Source organism: Canis lupus, chromosome 34 (genome assembly GCF_048164855.1).
Source record: "Canis lupus baileyi chromosome 34, mCanLup2.hap1, whole genome shotgun sequence".
Classification (NCBI taxonomy): domain Eukaryota; kingdom Metazoa; phylum Chordata; class Mammalia; order Carnivora; family Canidae; genus Canis; species Canis lupus.
The window spans coordinates 12,558,368-12,585,708 of NC_132871.1; the positions used below are offsets into that span (position 1 = coordinate 12,558,368).

The window sequence follows — 27,341 nt, forward strand, 5'->3', positions numbered from 1 at the left end:
AGAGCTGGGGTGACTTTCATAGGGCAACAACTGGAGAAGCCCCCAGGGTAGACAGTTGTTGAGAGAGAATGGAGTAGCCTAAATGCCCTGGGTGATGGTTTGTACTTGGTTTACTATACTCAGTAGGGTTTTGTAGTTAATCTCTTGAGTTAAAGTTGATGTAAATCAAGACAAGACTATAATTTGAATTTGAATTTGAATCCTTCTTTGTTATAATTCCTTTCTGTTCTTTTTGTCAGCCTTTCTTTGCTAACATTGTAATTCATGGATGAGAATTTAAAAGTTTGCTTCATTTAATTTAAGAGGCTTTAGGAGACTGGCCTATTTTACTTGCAAATGGAAGGTTTATACTGAGTATTTACATAGCAGGATTATTATGTTATAAACGTCACTATGTCTTTTCACTAAATGACTTGGATAATATTTTGTTAGGAAGTCTAAAAAAGGAAACAATGTTATTTCAGATAGTGTACTTATACCTGGTGTCTGTGAAAATGGGCACTCATTCATGTATTATATTTCCATTTCCTTTCTGATAACTGCCCCATACCAGCTAAAGGCAGAATGTTGGCTAACCTTTATTGGACTGATGATATCATTTGACAGTTGGTGAAGGGAACCGTTTTGCCCAACATTTTCCCATTTTCCCATCATCTCCTTTCTTGATCTTTAGATGACATGAATAGTTAGTACCATTACCAGCAGCTTTATTTATTGAGGATTTATGTGTTACAGGGAATATCTAAAGTCTTTATTATTATATCTGTGACCTCAATTACTCTATGATAAAATTTATATAAAGTAGGCACTGCTATTCTCATCTTACATACTAGAGAAACAATTAGAGAGGTTAAATAGCTCAAATTATTAAATGGCAGTACTGGGAATTGAATGTGGACTCTTATCTAAGACCCTTTCTTTTAACTATCTCTCATATATTGTGTGCATTTTTTAGTTAATTGACTATAACATCCATAGTCCATGTCTTAAGTCTTTAGTCTCTTTTACCTTTGAACCTCATTACTTCAAGAAAACTATCATATTTTTTGAACCTAAAGTAGTCATGGTAATTACTTTGATGTTTACAAACACGTTGAGGGATGGAGTTCAGAGGGAAAGAGATCACTGTTCAGTCAGTGAAGTTGTAATTTTGTTTGTTTTTTAAAGATAGATTTTATGTGTAGGTTTCTTTGAAGACAGTTGATGTACGGTAAGGGAAATGCAGCTTCCTTTAGAAGATAGGTGCTTACTGTTACTTAGCATAAATTTATCAGTATTTTATCTGGAATTTAAAAAACTGTATTTAAAAGTTATAGGACTTTATTTTTACCAAATAAGGATTCCTCTGACTTAGGCTTTTTCCTCCCTCTTGGACATATGGGTGGGATTATATTGATGATTTCCTAGGATGAAGTTGGCACAATAATGAATTGGTTTGTTAGCATCCCATAGAGGTCTATAATGATACTTTTGGATCATTTTAATTCATAGACTTAAACAGTTGTTATGTTTCAGTTCATTGTGGTTATCATCCTTCCTGATAATCAAGTTGTACCATCTTTGGCCAAGGGAGCCTCTTCAGCTGGCTCCTGAACTCTGTTGATATCACACTAGTAATCTTTGATAGCTTTATGCTATCTGGTATGATACGAAGGATGTTCCTGGCTTTCCTATTCCATCTTGACCCAGGTCTGGAAGTAGCCAAGTGTCCATAGAATCTTGGTTCCTTTTTCTTTTCTTTTTTTTTTTTAAATTTTTTATTTATTTATGATAGTCACAGAGAGAGAGAGAGAGAGAGAGAGAGAGAGGCAGAGACATAGGCAGAGGGAGAAGCAGGCTCCATGCACTGGGAACCCGACGTGGGATTCGATCCCGGGTCCCCAGGATCACGCCCTGGGCCAAAGGCAGGCGCCAAACCGCTGCGCCACCCAGGGATCCCTTGGTTCCTTTTTCTAACTGCTGTTGTCTTTTTCAACTCAACAATCTCTCTTTATAGCCTCTAGAGAAATTCATTTTTATAAGAAGAATGCAACTTTTTATCTCCTTCCGCCAAATGGAAAAGTAGAATAATCTCTTAAAAGGAGCTGGGATTAATAACCTTTATTAATTTTATTTTATTTTATTTTTTTTAAATTTATTTATGATAGTCACACACAGAGAGAGAGAGAGGCAGAGACACAGGCAGAGGGAGAAGCAGGCTCCATGCACCGGGAGCCCTACATGGGATTCGATCCTGGGTCTCCAGGATCCCGCCCTGGGCCAAAGGCAGGCGCTAAAGCGCTGCACCACCCAGTGATCCCGATTAATAACCTTTAAAGCAGCAGTTCTCAACCTTTTTCCTCTCCAGACTCTTTTATATTCTTAAAATTATGAAGGCCTCCCCCAAATTTGTGTTTATTAGGTTAATACCAATCTATAATTACCATATTAGAAATTAAAACTAAGATTAAAAATTATTTTTAATGCATTGTAAAATAACAATGATAAACCCATTATATGTTAACATATTTTTGAAAAATATATTTTCTAAAGCAAAAATATTTAATGAGAAAAATGGGATTGTTTTATATTTTATAAATCTCTGTAATATTTGGGATAGTAGAAGATAGTTGGATTATCATATTTGCGTATGCATTTAATCTTGTGCAAGATGTTTTGTTGAGATATGTGAAGAAAATCTGGCCTCAGATATGTGTTAGAAAAAGGAAGAGTATTTTCATAACCTTTTCAGATAATTGTGAATATTATTTTTCAATACTACATCAAAACTTGACAAATTTCTTAAAAGTTAATTAGAATGTAGAATTTGCAAGTATAGCAATGGAGTTTTTGTACTTGGTTACATTAAAGTCTACTGGTGTATGATGTACTTTGAGTGGCTCTTCTACCCAGGCATGCAGTTAGTAATTTGGAAAATACTGATTCTGAGCGAGTGAAGCAGATCTTCTAAATCTTGACATGTTTTCATTATACAGAATCAAAAAAAAAAATCACATCTATTAACATCCCCACAGATCTCAGGAGAAGTCTATAAATATTGGGAAGCTATTAAGCTCATGGTGGCAGATAGAAGTTTTCCAAAATTCTAATTTTCACCTAAAAACCTGAGTCTTATCATTTACAATAAGATTATATAACCAAAGTTTGTCTGAATGTCAGTTGTTCAAGTAGAAGTCCATGCTCCACAAAAAAAGCGGCTACCAATTCAAGTGCTTTTTCTTGACAACCATTGTATTTTGGTATGCAGCATTGGTGTTTTATTTGTACTTTTGTCTCCTTCCCCAGCATAAAAAGATGTGTGCCCAAGAGTTGAGATTTAATAAAATTAATAACTTTTACTATCTCATTAAGGACATTCTTCAATATAACTTGGTTGTTCTGTGTGTGTATGTGCATGTGCCTGTGTGCACATGCAGGGTACAGTGGCTACTAGTGCAGTTTGGCATCACTGTGTAGTCTGTTAATTTGCCTGCTTTTTCATCTTCTTTTAATACAACCTGGATTTCTTCAAATGGATTTCTTCCACTATTCTAGGTAAATGAAAGTAATTTATTCCTCAGTTTTACCACTTTACTAAGCATCACATACAAAATTTCGCTGCAAATGTGCAGTGCTTTCAACTATGTGGTCATTTGAGATGACTCTGAAAAATAGATAATGCATGTTTTCGGCATCGTGTTTACAACTGAGCATTTGTCTAGAGCATGTAAATAGAGTATATTTATATCCTGGGATATATATCCCAGGATTGAACAGTTGTAATGTGAGTTTTAGAGATAATTCACTATTTCTTGTTGTTAATGTGACTGTGAGGGAAGTTATAGCTCACACTTGCCTATTTATTTTTTCTTCATCTTTTAGCAGCTTAACATTACTCTTGTCCATTCCTAGTTATTGTCCTTTGAACTAGAACAGTTAAATCATTTAAGGCAAATAAAGGTCCTTTGTGTTTATGATTATTTGGGAGTAGGAGGGTGGCAAGACTCCTGATTGTAATCCTTTCTGATAAAAAACTCTTTTCTCTGACCAGTTAATTGGAGTGGAGGATGTGGTAGCAAGTACCTCTCTCAAATTTTTAAAATTTTATTTCATTTGGATTTTGTATTATTCTCTTTAAAAAAAAAACAACATCAAAAATAACATAGCTTCCAATGTGCTTTATTAAGACTTTGGATCCTTAGAGTAGGGTGGTGGTAGTAGTACATCAATGAGAAAACCCCTCTAACACTACTGGCTGATTAAGGCCTAGAGAGCTTGGATGTGTATTTGCTTCAATGGGGGCATTTTCTCCAGCACTGCATAATAGTGCCCAGATATCAATTAATAAGGATAGATTTTTAAAAATATTTAAAAATAGGGATCCCTGGGTGGCACAGAGGTTTGGCGCCTGCCTTGGCCCAGGGCATGATCCTGGAGACCCGGGATCGAATCCCACATCGGGCTCCCGGTGCATGGAGCCTGCTTCTCCCTCTGCCTGTGTCTCTGCCTCTCTCTCTCTGTGACTATCATAAATAAATAAAAAAATTAAAAAAAAATACTTAAAAATATTAACCTAAATGACTAAACTATGGAATATATTGATAATGACAATATATTAATATATTGTCTTATATAAGCATTTTTAGCCTGACATTAATCATAGTTTGTCTGGCTCCACTTCACTTTTTTAAATATTGAGAATATTATATTTCCCTGTATAAGAAATCTTAGCTGTTCAAAGATTAAAGCAGATATTCTGGCAAGATATTTATAAAAATGTTGATTATGAAAAATTTAAGAGCTTCATTCAGTATTTTCTTTTATAAACCACCTGTTGTTGTCTTATGTGCAGTGTATAAATTTGAACAAAGTGCTCATCACTTGTCAGCCATCAGTGGCAGCATAGAGATTATTTGTGGTACTTGTTTTGCAAGAAGTTCTTTTGTATATGTGACATCAGCTTTGTTTTATACAATTAAAGCATTACACGCTAGAATAATCTAAATTGCAACCACTAAATGATGATGTAGTTGTTCTTGCCTTAAACTGAATTATTTACTGATTGTATGCAGCTATTGACTACTATTAAACATGACAGTTTCATAAAAACTTCCCCCTTATTTTGGTAGCAAGTAAAGATGGTTATATTATTAAAGGTTTTCTCAATTTTAAAATTTGCCTTCAATAAATATTACATTAAGAGATAAAATGTAGAAAACCCGTGTGTGTGGAAAATCTTTCAATTATACGATTTGATTTTCAAAGGAAATTTAATACTCCTAATATGATACATTACTGATCACTTTAATAATATTGTTCTAATTTTTAAATTCCCAGTTAAAAGCATTTTTTAGTCATTTTTATTCATTTTCTTCTGTTAAAAAGGAACAAAGTATAACTGTTTGATTAAGACTTAAGATTGATATTAGAATAAATATTTAGACTATTAGATAACTTCTTTTATACGTAAGGTAATATTAACTTTACACAGCAATCTGAATGCTTAGAGAACTTTACGAGTGGATTCTAAGTAATCTGAATTTTTTTCTCTTTGGTGTCTTGTTAAATAATCCTGGTTATAATTTATTTAAGTAAGCTAATAGCACTAATATGTTGACATTATTTAAATTGACAAGTATTTTCTTTAGATAATTTCTTCTAATTCTGAACAGAATTCAGAACTAATGGAATAAAATTACTCACTTAAAGCAGATTTGTCTTTTATTTTATAAAAAGCTTTAGGAATGTCACTATTCACTTTTTATTTTAATAACAAGTAAAAGGTAAAATATACATAAGTATATTTTCCAAGGTAGCCAGTGGTATATCTCTGCAATTTACCTGGCTTTCTACATTTTAACGATAATTTGTATACAGAAACTCTACGTGAGTTCAGTGATTCGAGAGTGGGAAACTACTTACAAATAAGGCTTTTTTTTTTTTTTTTTCCAGAAATGCTCTGAATTAAATGGGAACTTTATATTTGCAAGAACAAAATTCGGAGTTTCACTTCCACTGCTTAGTTGCTGTGATATGAGTGATAGAATATAGTGGACATTAGTGTATAAGTAAATGATTAGATGAGTCATAAGATGGAACATCTGCCTCAGAAGGCCTTTCAGACAGCATAAGTTATGTTGTTGAAGTCTCTAATCAGTGCATCTGTCCCTGAGACTTCAGTTGGTGCAAGGATAGTTTTCTATTTTGGATTAGTTACTATATGAAGACAGCATATTAAAAATTTTTTTCTCATGCATGCAACTGGAAAATTTGGGCTTGTGATATCTGAATAAAAAATTTACAGCATTTTTTGAGCATAGTAATAATTAAGGGATAGCAATAAATGTATAAACTTTTACATGCCTTAAAATTTAGGGTTATTTATGGTAGGATTTTACATTAGAAACCCATAGATGCTTACCAGAGGAAATTTTCATGTAAATACTGATGTTACAACTGGAAAGAGATCCAGATGCATGCTGAAACACAGCAGGATTCAGATAGGACATCTAACTAAAACAGAAGCCTATATTTTAGGTCCTTTCTGAACTGGAACATTCTTATAGTTTTAAAACTGCTTCCAGAGAGAGTGGGGGGTGGGATAGGGAAGAGTAGCTATAGCAGTAACTTCAAACCAACTCCTAACTAAATACAGGCATACCTCAGAGATGTTGTGGGTTTAGTTCCAGACCACTGCTATAAAAGAAATATCTCAGTAAAGTGAGTCAAATGATATTTGGTTTCCCAGGGCATGTAAAAGTTATGTTTACTCTATACTTGTATTCTGTTAAGTGTATAAAAGCAGTATATCTAAAAAAAAAAAACAAACAGTATACATAATTTAATTTTAAAATCTTTTCTTGCTAAAAAAATGCAAACCATTATCTGAACTTTCAGCATGTTGTGGGTACATGGTGAGGGTTTTGCTTCTCTGTTGATAGGTGCTGACTGATCAAGGTAGTGGTTGGTGAAGGTCGAGGTGGTTGTAGTCATTTCTTAAAATAACAACGAAGTTTGCCACTTGATTGACTCTTCCTTTCACAAATGATTTCCCTCTAGCTGTTTGATAGCATTTTACCCATAGAACTTCTATCAAAGTCAGAATCCTCTCAAACCCTGCCGCTATTTTATCAACTAAGTTTATGAGGTATTCTCAATCTTTCATCATCATTTCAACAGTCTTCACAGCATCTTTACCAGGAATAGATTCCATCTCAGGAAACCACTTTCTTTGCTCATCTGTAAGAAGCAACTCCTCATCTCTTCAGGTTATTATGAAATTTGCTACAATTCAGGTTCCACTTCTAAATCTGTCCTTCTTGCTGTTTCCACCACATCTGCTGTTATTTCCTCCACCAAAGTGTTGAAACCTCATCCATGAAGATTGGATCACCTTCTTCCAAACTTCTGTTAATTTTGATATTTTGACTTCTTCCCATGAATCACAAGTGTTCTTAATAGCATCTAGAATGGTGAATCCTTTCTAGAAGGTTTTCAGTTTACTTTGCCCAGATCAATTAGAGGAATCACTGTCTATGGCAGTTACAGCCTTATGAAATGTATATCTACATAATAAGACTTGGATGCCTGAGTGGCTCAGTCAGTTAAACGTCTGTCTGCCTTTGGCTCAGGTCCCAGGGTCCTGGGATTGAGTCCTGCACTAGGCTCCCTGCTCAGTGGGGAGCCTGCTTCTCCCTGTGCCCCTCACCCTGCTCGTACTCTCCCTCTCTTGCTCATTCTCTATTTCTCTCTCTCTCTCTCAAATAAATGAAATCTTTAAAAATAATAATAAGACTTGAAAGTTGGGATTCTTCCTTGATCCACGGGCTGCAGAATGGATGTTGTGTTAGCAGGCATGAAAACATTAATCTCATTGTACTTCTACATGAGTCTCGGGTGGACCAGGTGCATTGTCAGTGAAAGGAATCTTTTTTTTTCTAGCAGTAGGTCTCAACAGTGGGCTTAAAATATTCAGTAAATTATGTTGTAACAGATGTACTTTCATCTAAGCTTTATGTTTCATTTTAAGGCACAGGCAGAGCAAATGGAGCATAATTCTTAAGGGCCATAGCATTTTCAGAATGGTCAGTGAGCTTTGGATTCAGTTAAAAGTCACCAATGGCAAGGTGTCTGGGTGGCTCAGGTGGTTAAGTAGCTGACTCTTGATTTTGACACAGGTCATGATCTCATGGTTGCGAGATTGAGCCCTGTGTCAGGCTCAAGGAGGAGTCTGCTTGAGATTCTCGCTTCCCTCTCCCTATGCCCCCTTCCCCACCACTCACACACTTTCTCTCTCTAAAATAAGTAAATAAATCCTTTAAAAAAAGTCACCAGTGACATTAGCCCCTGATAAGAAAATTAAGCTTTTAAGCCAGGCGTTGGTTTCTCTTTGGGTTATGAAAGCCCTAGCTGACATCATTTTCCAATATAAAGGCATTTTGTCTATTTTGAAAATGTGTATCTTCATTAATGATCTTAGCTAGGTTTTCTAGATAACTTGCCACAGCTTCTGTGTCAGCACTTCCTGCTTCATGTTGCATTTTTAGGTTATGGAGATGAATTCTTTCCATAAACCTAATGAACCAACCTTTGCTAGCTTCCAGTTTTTCTTCTGCAACTTCCTCATCTCTTTCGGCTTTCATAGAATTGAAGAGAGTTAGTGCTTTGCTAAAGATTGAGCTTTGACTTAAGAGAATATTATAGTTTGATCTTCATTTAGACAACTAAAAGTTTCCCTATGTCATCAATTAGGATGTTTCACTTTATCATTTGTGTGTTTCCTGGAGTACTACTTGTAATTTCCTCTATAAGTTGTCCTTTCCATTCACAGCTTGGTTAACTATTTGGCAGTTAAGGAGGCCCAACTTTCAACATGCCTTCTTCTCTAAGCTTAATCGTTTCTGGCTTTTGATTTAAAGTGAGTGATGTGCAATTCTTCCTTTCCCTTGAATCATTGTAGGGTTTTTAATTGCCTTCATTTCACTTTTGTTGTCTTAGGGAATAAGGAGGCCCAAGGAGAAGGAGGCCAAGGAATGGTCAGTCAATGGAATAGTCAGAACACAGAACATTTATTGAGAATTTGCTATCTTATTTTAGGCACAGTTTGTGGTGCCCCCAATTAGTGGCAATAATAACATCAAAGGTCTCTAGTCAAAGATCACCATAACAAATATAATATTTGAAAAAGGTTCAGATATTGTAAGAATTACCAAAATGTGACAAAGAGACACGAGGCAAGTAAATGTCATTGGAAAAATTGCATGGATAGCCTTGTTCAACATAGGATTGTTTTTCAGTTTGTAAAAGCAGTGTCTGTGAAGTATAATAAAACAAGGTACATGCAAATGTCCCCTAAAGGCCTAGGAAAAGAAAAAGCTTGTCTCTTTTCCAGCATAAAAACTATTTACCTTGATCTCTGTTCTTTTACACAAGATGTTCAGCTTTCAACAACAACAACAAAAAATCACAAGGCATACCTAAAGGCAAGAAAAAACATACTCAGGACAAAAAGCAATCATTGGAACTAAGCTCAGATAGACACATCTTAGAATTGTCTGAAAGAAAATTTAAATAACTGTGACTAACATGTTAAAGGCTCTGTCAGAAAAGGTGAACAACATGCATGATCAGATGGGTAATTTGAGCAGAGATGGGAAAATAGTCAAGTGGAAATATTGTTAGTGAAAAACACAGTAACAGATAAAGAAAGCCTGAATAGTCTTATCAGTAGATTCCACACAGTCAAGGAAAGAATCAGTAAACTTTAAGATAGGTCAATAGAAATTACCAAAACTGAAACACGTAAGACAAGAAAACTTAAAAAAAAAAAAGAATATTCAAGAACAGTTGGAAAACATCAGAAAGTCTAGCATATGCATGCCTGAAATACCAGGAGATAGAGAAGGGGGTAAAAGAAATATTTTAAGCAATAATGATTGAGAATTTTAAAATAATAATGAGACACAAAACCACAGATCGGAGAAGTTCAGAGAATAATAACCTGGTTACATAGCGTGCACATGTGGTCAGTCAATGGAATAGTCAGTGCGTGCGCGCGCACGTGCACACACACACACACACACACACACCATATTCAGATTGTCGAAAACAAAAGTTAAAGAGAAAATTTCAAAGGTACCAAAAGAAAAAATAAACATTTTGAAAACGAACAAAGCTAGGGATTTTGTCCTATGGCTGACTTTACTTTAGAAACTATGGGAGCCAAAAGACAGTGGAGTGACATTTTTAAAGTACTAAATGAAGAAAAACTATCAGTGTAGAAGTATATACCCAACGGAAATATCTTTAAAAAAAAAAGATTTTATTTATTAATTATTGAGAGACACACAGAGAGAGGCAGAAGAAACATAGGCAGAGGGAGAAGTCCCAGGACTTCAGGATCACGACCTGAGCCAAAGGCAGGTAAGATACTCAACCACTGAGCCACCCAGGCGCCCCCCAGTGGAGATATTTTTCAAAAATGAAGGAGAAATAGTTTTCCTTAGGTGAACAAAAACTAGGCATCCATTGCCAGCAGACCTACTCTATGAGAAATGTTAAAGCAGGTTCATTGTACAGAAAGAATATGATCTGTACAAACTTAGATCTACACAAAGACCACTGGAAAGGGAAATTTTTTAATGATTCTGAAAGAAAAGTGAGCAAGCTTTTTATGTAAAAGGCTAGATAATAAATATTTTAGGCTTTGAGAGTGATAGCTATATTTTGCATTTACTCAAATTTGTGATTGATTGTGAAATATGCAAATGAAGGAGCATGGCTGTGTTCCAATAAAACTTTATTTCCCAAAACAGGTGATGGGCTAGATTTGGCCCATGGGCCTACCTTTGCTCCAAAAGGTAACTGTCTGAAGCAAAAATAGTAGTAATGTATTATGTGCTTATGGTGTATATAAGAGTAAAAGATGACAACAGTAGCATAAAATGTGGGAGAGAATAATTGGAAATATATTACTGTAATGTCCCTACACTACACATGAAATGGAATGGTATTATTATTATTATTATTATTTTTTAAAGATTTTATTTATTTATTCATGAGTGACACACAGAGAGAGAGCGAGGCAGAGACACAGGCAGAGGGAGAAGCAGGCTCCATGCAGGGAGCCTGATGCGGGACACGATCCCGGGTTTCCAGGACCACGCCCCGGGCTGCAGGCGGCATCACACCGCTGCGCCACCGGGGCTGCCCTGGAATGGTATTATTGAAAGTAGTCTCAGATTAATTAAAAATGTATATTGTAAGCTACTTTGAACAGCTACTAAAATTTTTGAAAAAGGGGCATACATTACAAATCTATAGAGGCAATAAAATAGAATTCTGAAAAAATTCTTAGCACAAGGAAAGTTTGAGGAAGAAAGAAGCAAAGAATAGATGGAATAAATAGAAAACAATCAGCAAAGTGGTAAATTTTAATCCAGTCATATCAAATGTGGGCGATCTAAATAGGGATTGGCAAAGTATTTCCAATTAGTTTCATTTGTTTGTGCATGTATACTATGATCAAGAGAGTTCCTAGACATATAAGGGCATCTAGAATTTAGATACTTGTGTATGAGGTAGGATGAGGTGGCACCCACCAGTTTAATGGTAATTTAGTTTCAAGAAATAATGGCCATTGTAGGGGAATAAATTAACTTGGGTGTGAGTCGATAAAAGGGGAAATTGTATTTCAGACTTTAAAAATACCAATCTGAAATAAAGGAAAAAACACTACTCTAAATTGAACCACTTTTCTGTCTTATCTGTTTTATAAATGATATTGGATCAGGAGTTACTTTTTAATGTAGGAAGTTTTCAAAATTCATTTGTGAAATAGAAGCTGTTATTGGTGTAAAATTCATTCCCAGGACTAGCTATATCTTTTCTTTGGGAATTCTGCTGAGTGGACTCTAGTAGAAATGCTTCTGTATTACTCTTTGATAAATACTAATGAGTGGTAGAGAAAAATCTATGCTGAATATTGTGTTTGGTAACTTTCATGTAAATAATTTAAAGTAGTACCTATTGCCTTTGAGGATGAGAATATCACATATTCATAGTAGAAGTAAACCCAGTATTTGGAAAGAGATGTGTGGTTTTCAATTCCAGTTGTGTTACTCACCTACCTAGTTTTGTGCAAGCAGTAACACTTAAGCTTCTTGAGTGAAATGAAGATTATCATTCTTGGTTTATAGGTTCCTAGGTTTAAATGACATATAATGAATGTCAGACACTAAATTCTGAGAAATAATATACAAATTTAAATTAAAAAATAATTGCTTTGAATTTGTAATTATATACAGGGTTCAAAAGGAAAAATTATATATAAAGGAATTACAGAGAAGTCTTGCTTCATGTCTCTACCATGACCCCTTAAAACTCTAGTATTTACTTTTGCTAGTTTTCTTTATCCTTCTACAGTTTCTTTATATAATCATAAGCAAGTACAGTTAAATATTTTTTCTTCCCCTTTCCTAAACAAAAAGCCTACCATGCACATGAACCTTACTTTTTGGTATTTAAAGTATCCTGGAGAGCTCTCCATATCAGTGCATAGCGATTATTTTCATTTTTTTAAAATGTTTTATTTATTTATTCATGATAGAGAGAGAGAGAGAGAGAGAGAGAGAAGGGGGGGTGGGACACAGGTAGAGGGAGAAGCAGGCTCCATGCCAGGAGCCTGACGCGGGACTTGATCCCGGGACTCCAGGATCGCGCCCCGGGCCAAAGGCAGGCGCCAAACCGCTGAGCCACCCAGGGATCCCCCTTCATTTTTCTTTATAGATGCATTGTATTTCATTGTGTGGTTCAATCATTGTTTCTTCAGAACGTTCAGTATTGCTGAATACTTCGGTTACTTCCAGTTTTTTGCTCTGATTATATTACAGTGCCACAATTGATAATGTAGTGCATATGTCATTTCATATACATTTAAGTTTATGAGAGATAAATTCCCAGAAGTGGGCTTGTTGGGCTAAAGGGAAAACACATTCATTGATAATTATGGCAGATACTGTCACATTTCCTTCCTAGGGTTTATAATTTTTGTACTGCCACTAGCAGTGTATGAAAATACTTCTCCATAAACTTGCTCACAGAATATGTGTTCAACTTACAGATTTTTTGCAGGCCATTAGAAGAATTGGTATGCAAGTGTAGTTTTAGTTTGCCTTTCTCATTATTAGTGAGATTCAGCATCTTTATATATGTCTAATAGCTGTTTATATTTTTCTATGCATTGCCTATTTATATTGCTGGCGCATTTTCCTATTGGGTTGTACTTTCATTTTATTTCCCTCAACAACTAATAATTCTTTTTTTTTTTTTAAGATTTTATTTATTCGAGAGAAAGAGCATGAGCAAGGGAGGGTGGCGAGAGGGAGAGGGAGAGGGAGAAGCAGACTCCCTGCTGAGCAGGGAGCCCGCCATGGGGCTTAATCCCAGGATCCTGGGATCATGACCTAGATCATGACCTGAGCCAAAGGCAGACACTTAACTGACTGAGCCACGCAGATGTCCCTAAGAATTCTTTGTCTTTGTTTATGATACATGTTTTGCTATACAGTTTTTTTTTTTTAATTTTTTGGTAGTTGAAATAAATTGTTACCAAAAAGGTCTTCCCAGTTCAAGGTTATAAAATAGTTTGCTTGTATTTTCTTTCTGTACATTTATGATTTCATTCTTTATATTTAAATCTCTAACTCATTTAGAGTTTATCTTTGTACTATCAGGAATGGGTTCTTAATTTTTACTTGAGAAAGGCTCTTTGGTTGTCAAATAATATTTATCGTAAAGTCTATCTTTTACTTATTTGAGAAGCCACCTTCATCATATACTAGATTCCTCTAAATGTTTGGGCCTACTTTGAATCTTCTTAGTCTATTTCATCAGGGCCAGTTTCTTCATTTGCTAATATGACACTTTTGTAGACATCATATATATTGTAATATCTGATAGGGCTGCTCCCTTTGTTTAAGAGTGCTTCTGGTTAGTCTTGATTGTTTATTCTTTCTCTATGAACTTATTAATCAGCTCTCCTCATCCCAGAAAAGGAAATCTTGTTGGAATTATAATAATGGCATTACATTTATAGTTAATTAACATGAATTTACATTCCTTACATTTAAAAACATGGTACATTCTTTTACTTGTTTAAGTCTACTTTTGAAATGTTTAGAAATGCATTAAAGATCCCCTTTGTGTTGGTTTTACACATTTCTTGTAAAGCTTATTTCAGATACTTTATCTTTTCTCTGTTGTTGCTGGTATTGAAAGTGTAGTCGTCCCTTCTGTTATATTTTCTGACTGTTTCTTTATTAAGAATTTTTTTAAAAAAAGATGTATTTATTTAAGAGAGAAAGAGAGTGAGAGAATGCATGCATGAGTGGAAAGAAGAGCAGAGGGAGGGGGAGAGAGAGAGAGGGTCTTAAATAAGCTCCACACCCAGCTTGGAGTTCCATACGGGGCTTGACCTCATGATCATAAGATCCTGACCTGATTGAAACCTAGAGTTGGACACTCAACTGACGGAGCCACCCAAGCATCCCTGGAATAATTTTAGATTTACAGAAAGTTTCAGAGATAGCACTGAGAGTTCTCATATATCCCTCACTCACTCAGTTTGTTTTCCCTTATCATTTTACCATGCTACATTTGTCAGAACTAGGAAACCAGCATTGGTATATTACTGTTCACTAAACTTCAGACTATTTGACTATTTGGATTTCACCAGTTTATCCACTAACTCCTTTTTTTTTTGTTGTTGTTGTTCCAGGATCCAATTCAAGGTACCATATTATACCTACTTGCCATGTTTCCTTTGACTTTTCTGGTCTCTTCTAATAGCTTCTCAGTCTTTCCTTCTTTTTCGTGACCTTGATGGTTTTCGCTGTTGAAGTATTTTGTAGTAAGTCCCTCAGACTGGGTTGATTTGATGTTTTCCCCATGATTAGATTGGAGTTGTCAGTTTTGGAAAGAATACCACACAGGTGGAGTGCCCTTCGTATCATTGCCAGGAGTACATGGTGTCTACATTTTTATCAGTGATGATATAAACCTTGATCACTTGGTGAAGATACTGTTTATCAGTTTTCTCCACTATAAAGTTACAAGAGAATAACTGTATATTTATTTTTTCATTTTCACAGTTTTCCTTTTCTTTGGAAGCAAGTCAGGTCTAGCCTACACTCAAAGGGCAAGGGGAAAATACCCATTTTTGAAGGCTAAATTTAATTTGGTAGATAGCAACCTGAATGCCCACCAGGCGATCTTTGGGTACTTGAATTTTTCTGCTTTCATAGCTATGGTTAGCTGACTAGTCTTCATGGAACCAGGCTGGAATTTCTTTCTTTAGCTGCACAGAGTATAGCCTGCTAGTTGGGAATAAAAGAGGGAAAAAATGGGATCACAGAATATATCTGTATCCTTCTCCAAATGCCCCATTTTTTCTCTTGGTCATCTTGATCTGGAAATTTAAGTTAAGTTTAGTCTCTGGGGACCCGAACATTTCTGGCGGTATTAATGGGAAGAAGATTTACTGAGTATCATTTTTATTGCTCCATTTGGGGTTAGGACTGTGGTAGGCCTTTTACGTGAATTATGTTTAATCTTTAGAACAGTACTAAGAGGAAAGTACCACTATTATCTATATTTTACAAATGAGGAACCTAAACTGCAGATTTTGGCTTGCCTAGTATCATTCAGCTTGTAAGTGGTAGTATCCAGGTGAAAGCCATCCCCATCACTACTGCCTCTTTTTTGTCCTCTTCTACATTATAGTGCCATGAGTTCTTTTGTCTCTACATCTATGAGAACAAAGTAGTTATCATTAAATAGAGAGATATGATAGCCATTTGGTATTCTCAACAGGTAGTATGGAGAGAGAATGATCATTAATGGTATGTGATATAATCACATATTCAGGTTAGGATTCTTTTCTTCTCATACCAAGATCATGTGCCTCATCTTTTCCTCCTCTGTTTTCTCTGCCGTAGTGAATAAATCCTGAATATGTGAAAAAACTCTTGAGAGACTAGATTCTCCTGGTTGCACAGGTGGTGGTTGGATTATCCAGTCTGACTTTACCATTCATTGGCCAGTTTATTGTGATGCCAGTGGCCTACTTTCTGCCAACTTGGAATCTTGATGTGCCTATTGCATTATAGGCAATTTCTCCCTCACAACTGATGAGAATGAAATAAGCATGATTTTTCTGGAAGTAAGTTATGTACAGACATTAGCAAAAATGGACCTTTTCTTATCTTTTTTGTTAAAGTAGTGTCCCATGTTATTAAAGAGATGTCAGAGTTTCTTAATTGTTTATAATAAACCTCTAAAGATAACATTAAACAGACTGTTGAAAAAGTAGAATATATTATATGTTTGATGGTAATAAATACCAAGAAAAATAATGTAGGGAAAGAGGATAGTAGTATTGAATGCAGTTTGCAATTTTAAACACTACAAAGGAGGCATTCCTGAAAAATTGACATTTGAGTTAAAAACTGATGGAGGTAAGGAATCAAATCATGTAAATATTTGGGTGTAGATGCAACAGCAAATGCAAGGGCCCTGAGGCAGAGCGGGGCCTTGTGATTTTGAGTTCTGTAATCCTACCTCCACCTGTATTGTATACTGTATGTTTCTTCTTCTTATAACAGATGAGTTGTCTTTGCCACAGCCCACCGTTCTACTTGCACATAAAATCTGCTTCCCGCTCACTCATGTAGGACCATGATCCTGCTGTTATACCTTCTCTTTTTCTGGATCATGTTTCCCCTCTATGGGTATGTTTCTTGACAATATAAACATGGTATAATGTCCAGTACTGCATTTCTCTATTCTCCTTCACAATGAAACTGAAAAGATTTTGTTTATACTGTATTTCTTCACATTCCTTTTTTTTTTTTTAAACCTACTCAAGGGGGGAGGGGTTGCCTCCAAAAGAGCATTTTTTTTTTTTAAGATTTATTTATTTATTTATTCAGAGAGAGCGAAGAGAGAGGCAGAGACACAGGCAGAGGGAGAAGCAGGCTCCATGCAGGAAGCCCGATGTGGGACTCAATCCTGGGTCTCCAGGATCACACCCTGGGCTGCAGGCGGCGCTAAACTGCTGTGCCACTGGGGCTGCCCTCCAAAAGAGCATTTAAGAATGCTCTTGTCTAGGTCACTGATGCCCTTCTTGTTGCCAAATGCTTTTTTTTTTTCCATTTTGAATATTAGCCAGTTATCTATTTACTTGTTTAATATTCACTTGTCCCTGTAGCATGTAAGTTTCATGATAGCAGACACATGGGTGCTCCTCAATATATGTTGAATGAGTGAGTGATGCTACAGACCTCATACAGACCTTCTGTGCACTATTGTCTACTTGCCAGATTCTCCTCCCCCCCATAAATTCCTGAAAGTAGAAATTACTGAGTCAAAGGGTGTATACATATTAAAAGTTTTTGTTACTTGTTAGTAAGTTATCTCCTTAACCAAAACATACTGTAAGCATTTGTAAACTTGTTTAAAGTTTTGGCACTTATTATGAACACCTCTTAAATACTTGTACTATTTTAGATTTGTATCTTTTCCCAGAATGGCAGGATCAAATTATGTATGCCAAAAATCCAGTATAACTTGCAATTTCATACTTTGATAATCTGATAGGGCTAGATAGTCTAATAGAAAATGGTCTTCCTGAAGTTTTCTGTGCATGGAGTGGGAGAGACTTAGATTATTGAAGCAGTATGACTGTCTTTATGAAAGAGGTTTTGGCCATTATACTGCATCCTGCTGTCTTATCTGAAGAATAACACATTTGCTGAAGGAGTTTACCTTTAGATTGCTGCCCCGTCAGAGGTCAAGTACAAGTACTGTGGTAACTATACTTCTGCTATATTGATTGAGGAAGTAGAGCGCACACACATACACACACATACACACACACTCTGATTATATGGCTGGATTTCTGATGCTGGACTTAAAGCTAAGAGGGTCTGGCTTTAGTCACATGTTCCCAGTATTTTGTAGTCAAAATGAAGGCATAGCTATTGATAAAAATAAAAATGGATGCAAGTTTTATAGTTGTTCTTAGTGTTACACTGGATGTAAACTTGTTTTCCACATAACTTTAATACTATATTTAGCCTAACAAACTGTATTTTATTATGGCATCTTCAGATTTTTTTCTTCATTTGAGAGAAATGTTTCTTCTATTGTTAATTAGCTAGTAAGTGTTTTTAGTGAGCTTCACTTATAGTATGTTGCTTGACTTTATGTTATAAAATAAACTTATGGTTACCCTAGGCTGCGAAACTCAGTTGTGCTTTAGATTATTATTAGGAGCAGTTTGTTGTAAAACTGGGGGGGGGGGGGTAAAAGTAAAAAATAAAGATATATCAAGATATTTTCTCTTTCATTAAGGTTTCTCAGTAAGTTACTCTTTTTCAATTTCTGGTTCTCATTATATGACTGGCAAATGAAAAGTAAGTTTAGTTACCAGTCTAGAATGTTTAGGAATATGGAGTTTTTAAGTTATAGTCATCATACTATCTAATAATTGATAGCAAACATTTATTAAGTATATACGATATCATATATAGAACTCTAAGGGTTAAATTAGTAAAATACATAATATTTCTGTTCTTAAAAAGTTATAGCCAAATGGAAAGTTAAGACAAATGATGAAATTCATGATAACTCAGAATTAGTAGGTGAATCTCCTTTGTATTCTAAGGGCATATAGTTTTAGGAAGTTTATTATAGTGTTGTTACCACCACTAGAAAAGTCTATAAATTCTATATAACCTTCATATATTATCAGGCCATCCTGTATGAGCCTCTGTCTGACAGATAATTGAGCAAAGATATTTAAAGGCTCTATAATTATTGATAGTGAAGAATTTTAAGTATTTCTAAGTTAAGATAAAGTTCCCTTGAAAGAGCCTTGTTGGCCAACAAAGATGTATATTTGGATATCCAGCATATGGACATGAAATTTGGAATAGTTACCTGAACTCAGATATCATGATATAATGCTCATGCATAGGAGTGCCTATGTAGCACAGGCGGTTAAGTGCTGACTCTTGGTTTTGGTTCAGGTTCTAATCTCAGAGTCCTGGGATGGAGCCCCACATTGGGCTCCCCATTCAGTGCTGAGTCTGCTTAAGACTTTCTCTCCCTTATCCTCTGCTCCCCCTCCCACGCTCTTGCTCTCTCTCAAATAAATAAATAAGGCTCATGCATAACTGCTTTGACAAGTTTCTGTTTATTTAAACTTCAGTGTATGGTACTAATAGCCAGCAATTTTTCACATTGTTGTCAAACTTGTACTCATTAGATTGCACTTTGACAATTTTTGGTGTTAGTGAGAATTTCATTAGTGTCTTTCTGATTCCCTTGGTTGTTCTTCTCCTGACCCCTCCCCCAATAGGAGTAAACTACTTATAGTTAAAAATAGGAAATGCATGAATATGTGTATATATAGTTGTCTGCTTAATTATCCTTGCTTAAATTTTAAGTTATATAGCTCAGACCATAAACTAAACCAATCCAAAAGAAGGCAAGTAAGGCAAAATGTTATGACATCTTCCTTATTCTACTCTTCTGTACTTCCTAGTGGAAGTGGAAATTTTGAAAATAAGAGAAGATACTCTTTAGAAGGAAAGTTAATGATTTTGTCATTAAAATAATTGTTAGGTTGCTTATTTTTCCTTTCAAAACTTGCATTAGTTTTTAGAAGTCAGATTATCTAATTGGCATAAGTTTTGGGGAGCTAAGTATGCAACATGAAATAATTTTGCTATCTTCTTTTTTTGTGATTAGATATTTAAACCAACCATAAAACAGACAATAAAAATATGTATATGTATTTGATTTGAAATGTACTTATTTCATAGGCTTGTATAAAGACAAATGAGCTGGCACGTTTTATGCAGAAAGTAATAAGAGTTTGATTATGTGAGGTGTGTGTATGTGTCTCTTTGTCCTCAGGAAGTAGAATAAGTGTATTAAAATTTTTCATGCTTGTGAGATAAATTTCATCTCACTTTTTCCAAAGCACTGAGGCTTTGGAACTGGTGTTTATTTATAGTGTTTCTTTGTTCATTCATAAGTTAATTCATAAATTAAAATCGACTTAGTTCAACAATCATTAACTATGTGAAGACTCTAGGTGGCCACTTAGGTAACCATTCATATCTCCTTGTTCTATTTAATATTTGAAACTATGCAAAAATAGTTAATATTTTATGTTCTGATATTTAAAAAAATTGTCTGCTTTGAATTGATTTAATGATTCACAGACTGTAGTTGTCTTGTTCTGCTGCTGTTTAGTTTGTTCTTAAAGTTAGTTTAGTTCCTCATAGGGAACTGTCTTTTGGTTAATAATTAGAAAGAAGTATTTAAAATTTTTACATAGAGCTTCTAATATTCCATTAAACATCTGTAATATTAAAATAAATGCCTGTATGTGGTTTACATATATAATAAATGCTGAAAATTATTTAGTGAAATTATTACAGTTGAATTTTTAAGTAAAAAGGATTTGGATAAGAACTTGTTAACAGCTTTTTAAATGTTAAGTCCAATATTTTAAAGAAAGAGGGTTAGTGTATTTTGAAACCATTAGAGAACTACTTGAATAGGAAAACGTCCGTGACTTTTTGTCAGTTAAGTTTTTAAGGTCTGTCTTTTCCTCTTGATAATATCCTGAGAAAATGATATTTTCTGATTATTAGTGTTAAAGTGTGCCTGAAAAAATTTAAGCGGTATAGATACACTTGATGTCCTTAAACTGACTAACTTTATCAAAAGTCCATTGCCATTTGCTTGTGGTTTTTGGCTTTTGCAAGTGGAGAAAAATAGTGCTCTTAAATTGGATTTGTGCTGACTTTTAAGAAACATATTTGTTCCAGGCAGTCTAAGAAGCACAGAGATCCATGTCAATATTCAGAATTCATATTTTCCTTGAACAGAAGGTTGTGATAAAATGGTACATGGTGTGTTTTCATTGCCTGTTGAAAGACTTTCATGCAGTTAAAATAAGCATTTTGATGGTGGTTGAATTAAGAGTTTTTGTCAGTCTCTTCTCATCATGGATGATTAGACTAAAACGTCTGCTTGTCTTGACTTGAGATCACCACAGCTTCAGATAACATGCTTTGTGATTGAAGGTCGAAATATTTTGAATTCTAATAGGCTGCCAGATGAATTGCTTGAAATAGACTGTAAAATTTCAAGGCTTCCTTTTCCATCTGCTGTGAAAAGAACCATTGGGAATGGTTGAGCTTGATGATCATAGAATTACTGGATGGTGATTCTAAAACCCTCAAAGGGAAGTTGCTATGGAGATCTAGTTCCAAACTGTGAAATGATTCACCTTTGAAAGGCTGCAGGGTCTGAGAAGCTGAACACATCATTGTTCAGGTGGTCATTGGTTAGGAAATTGCTGGTGCCTGTGTAATCAGCACTCCTGTGGTAGTTAACGATCTAAAAAGGTTTGTTCTGAATGATGTGGGACAACAGCAATGTGCATAAGATGGCTTCTCTCAATCATGGTTTGCTCAGCCTGGTGCTTGTAAAAATACGGTGAACTAAATAGCACAGAAATGAATTGTTTCATTGAGGAAATCTTTTGAAAACAAAATTTTGCATTGATGAGTTTGACATCTAAAACAAAATGGATCCTTTTGAGAATAAAGTTTTTGCAGAGACATGCTTTGTTTTCTTTGTTTTAATCCCCCGCCCCCCCCCCCAACACCTTTTGTGATAAGAAACTTTATCTCTTTAGGTCCAAGGCCTTACCATGGTGAAATGGTCAGCTTTTAATATCCCAAGTACTCTGTCAAGAGCTTCTTTGCATAGTCACAGGGTCACATGAGAAGGGGTTTAGAAGAGCACCCAAATCATAGAGATTGAGTCTAGGAAAGTCCTTAAATTACTAGTAGACAGTAATTAGTCCCCCATAGGAAATTGTTCCCCTCAAATTGTTTTTTCTTCATCCATATTTGTGACAGCATGTATTTTAAATTGATATATTTTACAATTTTTCTTCTACTATTTTTACTAAACTTTTTTAAAAATCACCTTTCATTTTTATTTCTAGAAACCTGAGACCAGAATAATTTTGAAAATCATTTGATGGCAAATCATTGTAAACTGCTCTTCTCCCATATTGAGATTTTGAAATAGGTGAAATTCAATCTTAGTTAATTTCATAAGACCCTATAGTATTGAGCTTCAGTAACCAAGTATGAAACCTTATCAAAGACAATTTTTTATATCCAGTTTCTTTACGTATGGCGTTTTCCTTTAGTGAGGTATAAATTACATATAAAAAAAATCACCCATTCTTAGTATACAGTTTGATGAATTTTGTTTATTGTGTACAGTTATATATTCACCGTCACAATAAATATGTTTTAATCATCCTAAAATGTTTTTTCATATTCTTTTGCAGGTGATCTCCCCCAACCCTTACAAGCCTCTTGCAACCACTAATGTTTTCTATGATAGTTTTGTCATTTTTAGGATTTCATATATTACCATGTAATATATAGTCTTTTGTGCTTGACTTTTTTTTTTATACCTAACAGTGTTTTTGAGGTTTTTGGATACTATAGGCTTTAATATTTTGTTCCTTCTTATTGCTGTGTAGCCCTTAGAAGTATGGCTATATCACCATTTGCTTATTCACTCATTGATTTTTTTCTTCTACTATAGACATTTGAATTTCAAGTTTCCAGTTTTACTCTTATGAATATTTGTGTACATGTTTTTGGTGAACATATGTTTTTGTTTCTCTTAATACTCAGAAGTGGGATTGAAGAAGTATATGGTAAATGTGTGTTTACCTTTATAAGATATATAATATCTTATAATACAATATATGTATCTTATAATACAATATATAAGATATACTGCTATATACTATTTTCCAAAGTAGCTGCTGTACCATTTTCATTTCTCAGCAGCAGTAAGTGAGTACCAGGTACTATATATCCTCTCCAGCACTTGATATTATTATCAGTTGTTTAAACTAGACATTCTAGAAGGTTTCTCATTATGGCTTCAACTTGCATTTTCCAAATAATTAATGATGAACATCTTTTCATGTGCTTATTTGCCATTTATTTATCTTCTTTGGTGGAGTGTCTGTTCAGATTTTATATATTTATGTTTAATTGCGTTGCTTACCTCATTTTGAGCTGAGAGTTCTTTATATATCCTGCATACAAGTGCTTTATCAGTTATGTATGTACTATATATGTATTATGCGGTTCCAGTTCAACATGCCAATGTAGAAGGACCCTGAACTAACCCCCTCCCACAGACACACGGAGTCTACAGCTACATATGGAACAATTTCCTCTTCAACCTAAAGCCTAGATGACTGACAGCTATGCATTGGGCAAATAAGAAGGAAACCACATTGAAGTGGGTAGCAGAGGATGGGAACTATCTTGTCACAAACCCCACCCCTACTAAAATGACTCACAACCAGGAAGGAACTTAGAACCTGGAGCTTGCCCCAAGGAGCAAAGGGTTTGAACCCTACATTGGGAGACCCCAACTTTTAGGACCTGCACCTGAGAGACATCTCTCCACTGGCTCCCCCGCTAAAAACATCTAACTTTGGAAAGCAATGAGGCTTTTGTATCCTGAGACCCACAAGATTGTAGCACTCTGGGAGATAGCTCTTAAAGGGCCTGTGGGTTCAGACTTACCCACCACCGTAGGGCCCAGCTCAGAGGCAGCTAACATCACTGAGACTTAAAGTTAAGGAGGCTTACCAGCTTCTGTTAGTGTCAGCCTGAGGGGCAGGTATTTAATTTCACACACACACATCTAGGAGCCTCCTGGAACACTTCAGAGATGCAGACTGGCAGGCATCATCTTCATGCTCTCCCTTTGCCATATGTCAGAGTACCAGTGCCTCTCAGAAGGAAGACACAGGTTTTGTGCCTCAGACTTTGCGGCTGCTGCCCAGGGGCTACATCTTGACTGCTGGCACTGGAGGCCATGGGAGTTTGTGTTTCTGGTCCCATGGGACTATCGAAATTGGTGTCACCAAGAAAGGAGCTCATACTCCTGTTTGATACTCTGTTTGTGGTTGCTGCCAAGGTACACCTGTATATCACATGGTTCTGGCAGCCAGTGGGGCTTATGTTTGTGGGTCTCCAGGACATAACCAATGGAGAAAGACTTGTTAAATAGCTACCACTCCCAGGCCACGGCAAGAGACAACCAACCCAGGAGCTTGGTCTTTCTGTAAAGGAGGCCTGGTTATCATGGCTGCAGCCTAAAGGGCAGGTTTCTAATTAAGTAAGCATCTAGGAGCAGACTATAAGCGTTTCCAGGGCCCTCACAGTAGGTGCTATCTTCATACTCTCCTGTTATGCTCCAGATCACCAGTGTCTCCTAGAGGGGAGTGTTACACATGACTGGTCCTCTTGTTTTTATGTCTGATACTGTGGTGTTTGCAGCTGCTGCTGCCCAGGGGACGCCACTTGATTCCCTGATGCTGTTGGCCAAGGGGTCTTGTATTCCAGCATCCCACAGGATTGTGGTAATTAGAAAAACAGTTCTTGTCAGGTTTCCATGCCCAGGGCACTATGTAGATAGTAAACTGAGATACAACCATAATCTTTCTGTGAAGGAGGCATCTTTGCTTATCTTAGAGCTTTAGCCTAGGAGCTGGCTTCAGGATTGGCTCATATCTAGTGAGCTACAGAGCTGTTTTCAAGGAACTTAGGCTGTGGACGCCATTTTGATGTTCTCCCTCTGCCTTGCTCTAGCTCACCAGTGGCCTCCAGAAAAGAACTTATGTACTCATTTAAAACCCCAATTTTTTTGACTACTGCCTAAGGACACTGCTAGATCACTTGGCCAGTGGGGTTTATGCTTGCCGTTTTACAGGACTGTATGTATGTGCATACCATTAAACACTATTTGTTACCTGAGAATCTAGTTTCCAAACAGCCTTAATCTAGGTCCTGAGATCCTTCCCTTAGAGACTCCGACGGGCCTTGGCATATCATTCTTCTGGAAGCTATTAAAAATATAATAGGCTTCTTGGAAAAGTACAAAGGTTTGAGAGACAACAAAGAGCTAGGGCTCTTTGATTCACCTCCTACATGAGGCTCCCTTTTCAACACTGGGAGAAGTGCTTTTTTCATCTACTGTATAGAAACCAACACAATAAAGCAAAATCAAGAAACTGAGGAATATATTCCAAGTGAAAAAATAAGATAAAACCACAGAAAAAACCTTAATGAAATGGAGATAGGTAATTTACCTAATAAAGTTTTAAATAAAGTGAAGATAGCTTAAGGGTCTCATGGTGGACAGAATCAAATGGACTAACATTTGTGTTATTGGGATTCCAGAAGGAAAAGACTGGGAAAGGGACAGACATTTTATTTGAAAAAATGATGGCTGAACACTTTCCTAAGTGGGAGAAGTAAAGGCATTCAGATCTAGGAATTCTGGAATGTTCCAAGTAAGATGAACCCAAGAGACCCATACCAAGACACATTATAATTAAAATATCAAAATCTGTTTTTTTTTTTAAAAGATTTTTATTTATTCATGAGACACACACACACACAGAGAGAGAGAGAGAGAGAGAGAGAGAGGCAGAGACACAGGCAGAGGGAGAAGCAGGCTCCATGCAGCAGGGAGTCTGATGCGGGACTCGATCCCGGGACTCCAGGATCATGCCCTGGGCCAAAGGCAGGCGCTAAATCGCTGAGCCACCCAGGGATCCCGTTTATTTCTTTTTGAGAGAGAGAGAGAGAGTGTGGAAGAGGAGGGGGAGAGGGAGAGGGAGAGAATATCCCAAGCAGGCTTCATGCAACTTGGGGCTTGATCTCACAACCCTGAGATCTTGACCTGGGCTGAAATAAGTATGCTCAACCGACTGAGCCACCCAGGTGCCCCTAACATGTCAAAACTTAAAGGTGAGGAGAGACTATTAAAATCAGCAAGACAAAACTCCTTACATACAAGGGAACCCCCATAAAACTATCAGTAGATTCTTCCAGCAGAAACTTTGCAGGCCATAGTGAATAGCATGATATGTTCAAAGTGCTGAAAGAAAAATCTTCTACCCAAGAATACTCTGCTCAGCAAAGTTACCATTCAGAATTGAAGGAGAAAGAAAGGAATTTCTAGACAAGCAAAGCTAAAGCTCAGCACTAAACTAGTCTTAAATGTTGAAGAGACTTCTTTAAGCTGAAAAGAAAGGGTTCTAATTAATAACAAGAAAAAATATGAAAGAATTAATCTCACTGGAAAGGTAAATATATATCAAAGATAGTGAACTAATTACTTATAAAGTTAATATGAAGGTTAAAAGACAAAGTAGTAAAAGTAACTATGGTTACAATAATTAAGAAGTAAGATGTAAAATGTTCTTATCAACTTAAGATACTGTTACAGATTTAAGTTGTTATATGTAACCTCATAGTAACCACAAAGCAAAAAAACAAAAACAAAAAAACCCACTATACCAAAAAAACAAAAGAGAGGTGCCTGGGTGGCACACTTTATTAAAGCGACCGACTCTTAATTTTGGCTCAGGTCTGATCTCAGGGTTGTGAGATCAAGCGCCACTTTGGGCTTTGCAGTCAGGATGAAGTCCGCTTGGGTTTTTCTCCCTCTCTGCCCCTTCCCCTCACTTGTGCGCGTGCGCGCTCTCTCTCTCTCTCTCAAATAAATAAATAAAACTTAAAAAAGGGGGGAGGGGTGCCTGGGTGGCTCAGTTGGTTAATTTAAGCATCTGCCTTAGGCTCAGGTCATGATCCCAGGGTCCTGGGATTGAGCCCTGCATTGGGCTCCCTGTTCAGGGGAGAGTCTGCTTATCCCTCTCCCTCTCCCCTAACCCCTCCCCCAGTCGTGTGTGCACTCTTTCTCAAATAAATAAAATCTTAAAGAAAAAGAAAAGATAAACAAAAAGAAACATAAGCCTACCACTGAAGAAAGTCATCAAGCTACAAAGGAAGAGAACAATAGAAAAAGAGTGGAGCCACAAAAACACCCGGAAAACAATGAAGAAAGTGGCAATAAGTTCGTACCTAACAAAAATTACTTTAAATATAAATGAACTAAATTTTCTGATAAAAAAATAGAGTGATTATATGAATAAAAAACAAGACCTACTATATGCTGACTATAAGAGACTTGCTTTAGATGGACGTAAAGATTCATAGACTGAAAGTGAAGGGATAGAAGAAGATATTCCATTCAACTGGAAATGAAAAGAAAGCTGGAGTAGGTATACTTACATCAGACATAGACTTTAAAGCAAAGACTGTAGTAAGAGGCAGAACTGGGTGTTACATAATGATAAAGGAGTCAATACAACAAGAGAA

The 27,341-nt window shown here is 36.0% G+C and overlaps 1 protein-coding gene and 1 long non-coding RNA gene across 8 annotated transcripts in view; one reads left to right on the forward strand and one right to left on the reverse strand.

Moving 5' to 3' along the window:
- OLA1 (Obg like ATPase 1) overlaps positions 1-27,341 on the forward strand; it is a 163,849-nt gene that overhangs the window by 44,790 nt on the left and 91,718 nt on the right. The window lies entirely within an intron of this gene.
- LOC140624270 (uncharacterized) overlaps positions 1-27,341 on the reverse strand; it is a 44,509-nt gene that overhangs the window by 2,687 nt on the left and 14,481 nt on the right. For 3 of the 4 annotated variants that reach the window (XR_012023759.1, XR_012023760.1, XR_012023757.1), the window contains 2 exons: positions 12,108-12,180; positions 9,029-9,455 (listed from right to left, as the gene is read on the reverse strand). This is a non-coding gene — a long non-coding RNA (uncharacterized lncRNA). Of the gene's footprint in view, positions 1-9,028; positions 9,456-12,107; positions 12,181-27,341 lie in introns of those variants that run through there. The other variant, XR_012023758.1, reaches the window with a different exon arrangement.